Source organism: Thrips palmi, unplaced genomic scaffold (genome assembly GCF_012932325.1).
Source record: "Thrips palmi isolate BJ-2018 unplaced genomic scaffold, TpBJ-2018v1 HiC_scaffold_19, whole genome shotgun sequence".
NCBI lineage: Eukaryota > Metazoa > Arthropoda > Insecta > Thysanoptera > Thripidae > Thrips > Thrips palmi.
In genome coordinates, this window is record NW_023144628.1 from 858040 (window position 1) to 864060 (window position 6021).

The following is a 6021-nucleotide window of genomic DNA, read 5'->3' on the forward strand; positions in this document are numbered from 1 at the left end:
GCGGTGGTCGCTCTGTCCGCCGCGGTCGTCGTCTCGCCGAGGATGACTGCAGCGTCCACGTCGGGGCGCGGGCCGCGGAGGCAGTGTGGCGGCGGCGGCCAGGGCGGCTCGGCGCGAGGGCTGCTGCAGCGCCGCGGCGCGCACCGCCAGGTCTGCCCTAGCGGCCCCGGCCAGCTGCGGGTAAAATTAAAAAAGAAATGGCGGAGGCGGCCGGGCGGAGGAGTACTTGGCGTTACCTGTCACGACAACCGCGGCACCGCGGCCCACTCCGCGCCCGCCGCCCCCGCCCACCGGCCGGCAGCGCGTGCAGCAGCCTCACCGCTCTGTCCCTCTCGCTCTCAAGGGACGTCCCGCATGGGTGCGCTACACTGAGAGAAAAAAGGACAGAAATTACACGGAACATGTCTGGTCAATTTTTTTACCTATGGACCGTCCGTACCTTGCCAACCACGGAGGTTCTGTACATGTTTTCTGTGCCCGTTTTCATGAGATCCTTAGGGGAACACAGAGAACCAGTACAGAAGGTCCGTACCTTTTCCGTACCCGTCTGTACCCCATTTTCCGTGGCAAACTACGGATTTTTTTGCAGTGTAGAGACAGAGAGACGAACACGACTCTCAGCCTGCAGCGCGTGCAGCCCGCTGGCCCCGGCGGCCCGCTTTGCATTTTCATACGTTCCGATGAGAACTTCCTTCTGCCCCCCCCCCCCCCCCCTTTCTCTCTGCAGCTGGCTTCTGGCCGGAGGTGCCTTCCCTCCCACGCGCCGGTGCCTCTTACTTTTATTTAAATTGGCTTATGGAAAGTGCAGGGCCTGGCTTTACAGAGGGAAGAAAGAGGGAAACCACACTGTAGCGGGCGAATAGAAGAGTGCGCACAGACTGAGCCGCTCTCCGCCGACACCCTACACTGTGGACTGGCGCTGTCGTTCGAGTGGTTCAAGCGACTGCAGCAATGCTTGGTGCGAAACACCCTCTTGAGCTGTGAATTAAAGACCCACGCCGCACTTGTCAGCGCCAGTAAGTTAGCGGAGCCTCGTTTCTTAACTCGACCGCCGCCGCCCGCAATGCCCTGCCGTCGCCTTTTTTTTTATTGCACGTAATATTTCGCGGCGGCGTGGGTGGCGGCCATTTACGCAGCCATTGCTCGAGCGCTGCGCGCGTTGCGGTGATGGCGGGGTGCTGCCAGCATGGCCTGGCCGGCAGGGCTGCCAGCGCGGCCAGGGGCGCCACCAGGCTGTCTCGAACAATGCGGAAGGAAGCCCCCCCCCCCTTTCTCCCCCCAGCGGCACTCACGGCCCTCATCGCCGTCCTGATCCCTCCACTCCGCCGGCCGACGCCGGCCGATGGCAACCCCGCGTGCCACCGGGGGGTGCTCCGTCGGGGTCCTCGCCGAAGCCCCTTGGGGGCTCCATGACGCTCCGCGCTCCGCGGCGGGGCCCCGCGCTGCTACCCGTCCCATGATTGGGTATTAAAGGGCCGTTGCGCCGGCCTCGGGGCTCAGGGGCTCAGGCCGGGCGGCGCGGAGCTCTGCGCGGAGGGATACCCGACGGGGAATAGCAAAAAAAAAAAAAGAGTTACGTTCTCGAGTATTTGAACCAGCGTCCGAGCGATCTCAGTGTAGTGCTTTAGACCACTCAGCCACCGGCATTCAAATGTCAGTGCTGGCAACCTTTTCAGTCAAGAAGGTACGGCTCACACACTGCGAGCCCTCCCCTCCCCCTCCATGTTCTCGAATAGTGGCGCCGAAGTGGTCGAATGTTTTCGCCGCCTATTTTCACCCGTCTCCGTCTCTGTCTCTCACAGGCGCGTCATCGCCAATACTTTCACCGTTTCGCCTCTTTGCTGCGCTTTGCTGCCCCCACACCGCCCGCGGCGGCCCGCAGCCAGCACGCTGCCCACGCCCCCCCCAAAAAAAAACTCGCTTCCCGTAGGGTGATCAGAGATACAGGAATATTCCTGGCTGTACCCCCCTCCATCCTTCTCACAACAGCGGGGCGGCGAGCCAACACGAGAGAGAGAAGAGAGAGAGAGAGAGAGAGAGAGAGAGAGAGAGAGACAGAGAGAGACAGAGAGAGACAGAGAGAGACAGAGAGAGAGACAGAGAGAGAGAGAGAGAGAGAGAGAGAGAGAGAGAGAGAGAGAGAGAGAGAGAGAGAGAGAGAGAGAGAGAGACGGTGGGCGAGGGGGAAGGAGAAGAAACGAGGCGCACGGCAGAACATGCAGCACATTACCCAGTACAGCGGTCGCTTTTTTAAAAAGTGACTGTTTTCATCTCAGCTTCTGCCCTCACTGACGATCCAGGAGCCTTGCTCTCGATTCTTTCGACGGTCAAAATGCAGTTTTGCTTTTTTTTTTCAAACCCGACAATTCACAGAATTAAGCGTGCGTGACAGGTTTGGATGATCAGTCATATTAATGTCAATGTTATACACAGCGGCGACGGCAGCGACAACCGCGCCCTGGGCGTGGGCGTGGCGGGGCGTGGCGGGGCGTGGCGGGGCGTGGCGGGGCGAGGCGGGGCGTGGCGGGGCGTGGCGGGGCGTGGCGGGGCGTGGCGGGGCGTGGCGGGGCGTGGCGGGGCGAGGCGGGGCGTGGCGGGCAGCACGCCATCAGTACGGGACGCACCCGAGCAATAAATATCGGCAATGATGCAAAACTGGCTGGACGGCGCGGTATTTTCGATCGGGGGAGGCTGACGCTGCTAACGCACCCCTCGGGCCGAGAGAGAGGTGCCCCAAGGTTCCTCAAGGTTCCGCACGGTGGCGAGCGGAGGGGAATCAAAAATAAAAGCAAGTATTGCTCTCCGCGTCTCGTCGCGTGCGTCGTCCCGCGCGTGGCCGCGTTCCCCTTGAACGAGGACCAGAGCCAGAAGAGCGTCAACGTCACGGAAAAGCGTGGCAGCGTGGCGTATTGTCCCCGCGGCCCGGCCCATGGCCCGGCCGTCGGCCTGCTTCACCGAGTCTGCAGCGGCGGCGCTATAAAAAGATGTCTTCGAATATCAACACCGCTTCGGCTTCTGCCCGCGCGCGCCACGCCGCCGTCAATTAGTGTGCCTTCGGCTGAGTCAGGTGACTTTGCCAGGGGTTGGCGACTCCGCCCCGCCCCGCCCCGCCCCGAGTCACTGCCCTACCGGTCGTTAAGGCGAGCGTCCCCGGGGTCAGTGCCGGCCGGGGCGACAACAAGCGCTAATGAGAGCCCCTTCCGGCCTTGGCCTCGGTGGCTCAGGCGGCTGCGGCGCGGCCTGCTGTCGCCGGGACCCGGGTTCAAATCCCGGCGAGTGCAACGCGGTTCCGAGTGCGACGCACAGTGGGTCAGAAGACCGGTGAAGGCGGCCAAAACTTTAGATGCCTTTTGAGCTCCAGAGCCGCTAAACAGGACTCGAAACGATCGTGTGACCCCACCAATGGATTGCTCTCCTAAGGAGGAATCCATAGGTGGGGTCACACGTTCAGTTCGAGTCCCGCTGAGCGACTCTGGAGCTCAAAACACGTTCGACATTTTGACCACCTCCATCGGTTTTCTGGCCCACTGTCGGCCCTCGCACGTGAAGAGGCGCGGCTTGGCCGACGAGGCACTGCACATTCTTCGGCGTTGGCGGTTTGCGTCAGAGATGTTTGCCAGTCGCCGAGTGACGCAGCGGGGTGCAAGCAGGAGCAGGGCGACACGAACCAAAGCCCCGCGTCTGCCGCAGTTCCGCTCCAGAGTCTCCCGAGCCTCCAGAGGCCGTACCCGGGGAGCGGCAGTCGGGCGCCTCCAGCGGGTTCGGCGCGCGCCCCGCTAGATGGCGCCAGCAGTGTCTCTGCGACGGACTTCCCCCCGGCGCCAGGCCTCTGGGACTCTAGCCTCCCTCGCCCGGCCGGCCCGGCCCGGCCCGCGAGGCGCAACACAGCGGCAGCCCCGTGATTTCGCACTTTCCGAAAACACGTCCAAACGCGGCACGCGGCGCGCCCGGGTTGTCGCCGGCTATTTCTATTTCGGGTCGAATTTGTCATCGCGGCGGCCGATGCCTCGGTGCTTGGCGGCGTGCCAGCGGCCGCGTCCGCGCCATCGACGCCGCGTCGACGCGGAGAAGGCCGCGGAGAAGACCCTCTCTGCCCTATTACCGCGCGGACAAAGCGGCGGGCCGAGGGCGGGCCTCCCTTCGGGGCGTCCTTGCGACGCCGAGGCCGCCGACGAGGCCGCCGACGACGCCGAGGCCGACTTTGGCGGCGCCTAAAGCGCGTGACCTCTGAAATGGCTTCCGTGATAGAATAGACGACATCTCCCGAGGAGGACGCGCCTCGCACCCCGCGACACATTTTTCAGCCCCACACAGTGGAGGCGGCGCGGGTCTCGACGGAGGCCCCGGGGGAAATAAGGGATTACTCCAGAGGGCGCCCGGCCGGGCTCTCTCAGCGGCACGGCCCCGGGCCCCTGGGCCCCAGGGCCCCTGGGCGCACCCCGCGGACAGGCACAGTGCCACTCCGCCGGGACCGGGTAGAGTACGGGCGCCGCGACCACACTTTTCCCTTTCCCCCGCTCTCCGATTTCGCCCTTCGTTTTAGCGATTGTTACGGCGATCGGGCGGAGGGCAGAGCGCGCGCCGTGAGCAGCGACCGCCGCGAGCGAGCCGCCGATACAACAAGCAAGCACACTGCGATCGCCGCGACCGCGGCACAGTGGGCCAGAAGACTGGTGCAAGCGGCCAAAGCTCTGGACGCGTTTTGAGCTCCAGAGTCACTAAACGGCTCGAACCAATCGTGTGGTGACCCCACTATTGGATTCCTCGTTCGGAGAGCAATCCATTGGTGGGGTCACACGTTCGGTTTGAGTCCATTTAGCGGCTCTGGAGCTCAAAACCCGTCCACCGGTCTTCTGGCCCACTGTGGGCGAATCAGCGCGCAATGGAATAATCAGACCCACAACAAAGTCGAGTGTGTGCGTGCGGCCCTGTACGTCGGTGTGACAAATAGAGATAGTGGAGATGTCCCCGCGGACACGGCCCAGTGTACCCGCGGGGGGATAATTTACCCCCATTACCCCCTCCCCCTCCCCCTGCCGGCCCCGCAGGACGCAGTTACCTGGCGTGATATGTGAGCTGCAGCGCCATATCACACAAGGCCAGTGGGCCTGCAGCGCCAGCAGCACAGGGGGCGGCCGAGTGCGACTGCAGCGGCTCCAACACTGCCGCGTCGCTCTGTCTCTCTCTCGCACCCCTACGGGCCACCCCGTGAGTGGGAGGGAGACAGAGCGAACCAGTCTGCTTGAGAGCGACAACTGTGTCACGGCTCGCAGTCGGACAATGACAGCAGCGCCCGGATTAAATTTGGCCATGCACCAATCATCGCGAAGATTAAAGAGCAGCCCGGCCGCGATGGGCTACGTGTTGCGTCCTTGGCCGTGCCGCGTGGTGCTGCCCCCTGGCGGCGGCCGGCGGAGGCTGTGCACAGTGTGCCCCCCGCCGAGGCGCCGCGCCGCTCTTGCAAACTGATTCCCAGAGTCGTTGACGCCGTATGTCTCCCCCGCACCTACACGGGACGCCCCATGAGTGCGAGAGAGGCAGAGCGACGAAAACGACTCTCGGAATGAGTCCGCCGGTCGTCCCCGGAGGCAAATCGCGTCCTCGGGCGCTTCGCCCCGTCCTCGTCGTCGGTCCTCGCCTTCGGCCTCGTCCTTCGGGAGGACAAACTTCGGGCGGCGCGTCGAGAGGTGTGACTGAGTGACGTGGATTAATTAAAAACTCGCTACGGTAATTATGTGAAAGGGAGGGAGAGAGGGGCCGAGAGAGAGAGAGAGAGAGAGAGAGAGAGAGAGAGAGAGAGAGAGAGAGAGAGAGAGAGAGAGAGAGAGAGAGAGAGAGAGAGAGAGAGAGAGAGAGAGGCGGGCGGGGCTCTGCTCGCTTTCCCCCGGGAACATGTCTTGCAGGGCGGGGTTGAGAAGGGAAATTACTCAAGTTTTCCGCACCCCAGTTTTCTCTTTAACAAATTTGCTGCTACGCTGCTAGGAAAGCTCTTGGCCCACCCATTCTTTGGTCCAAGTGACT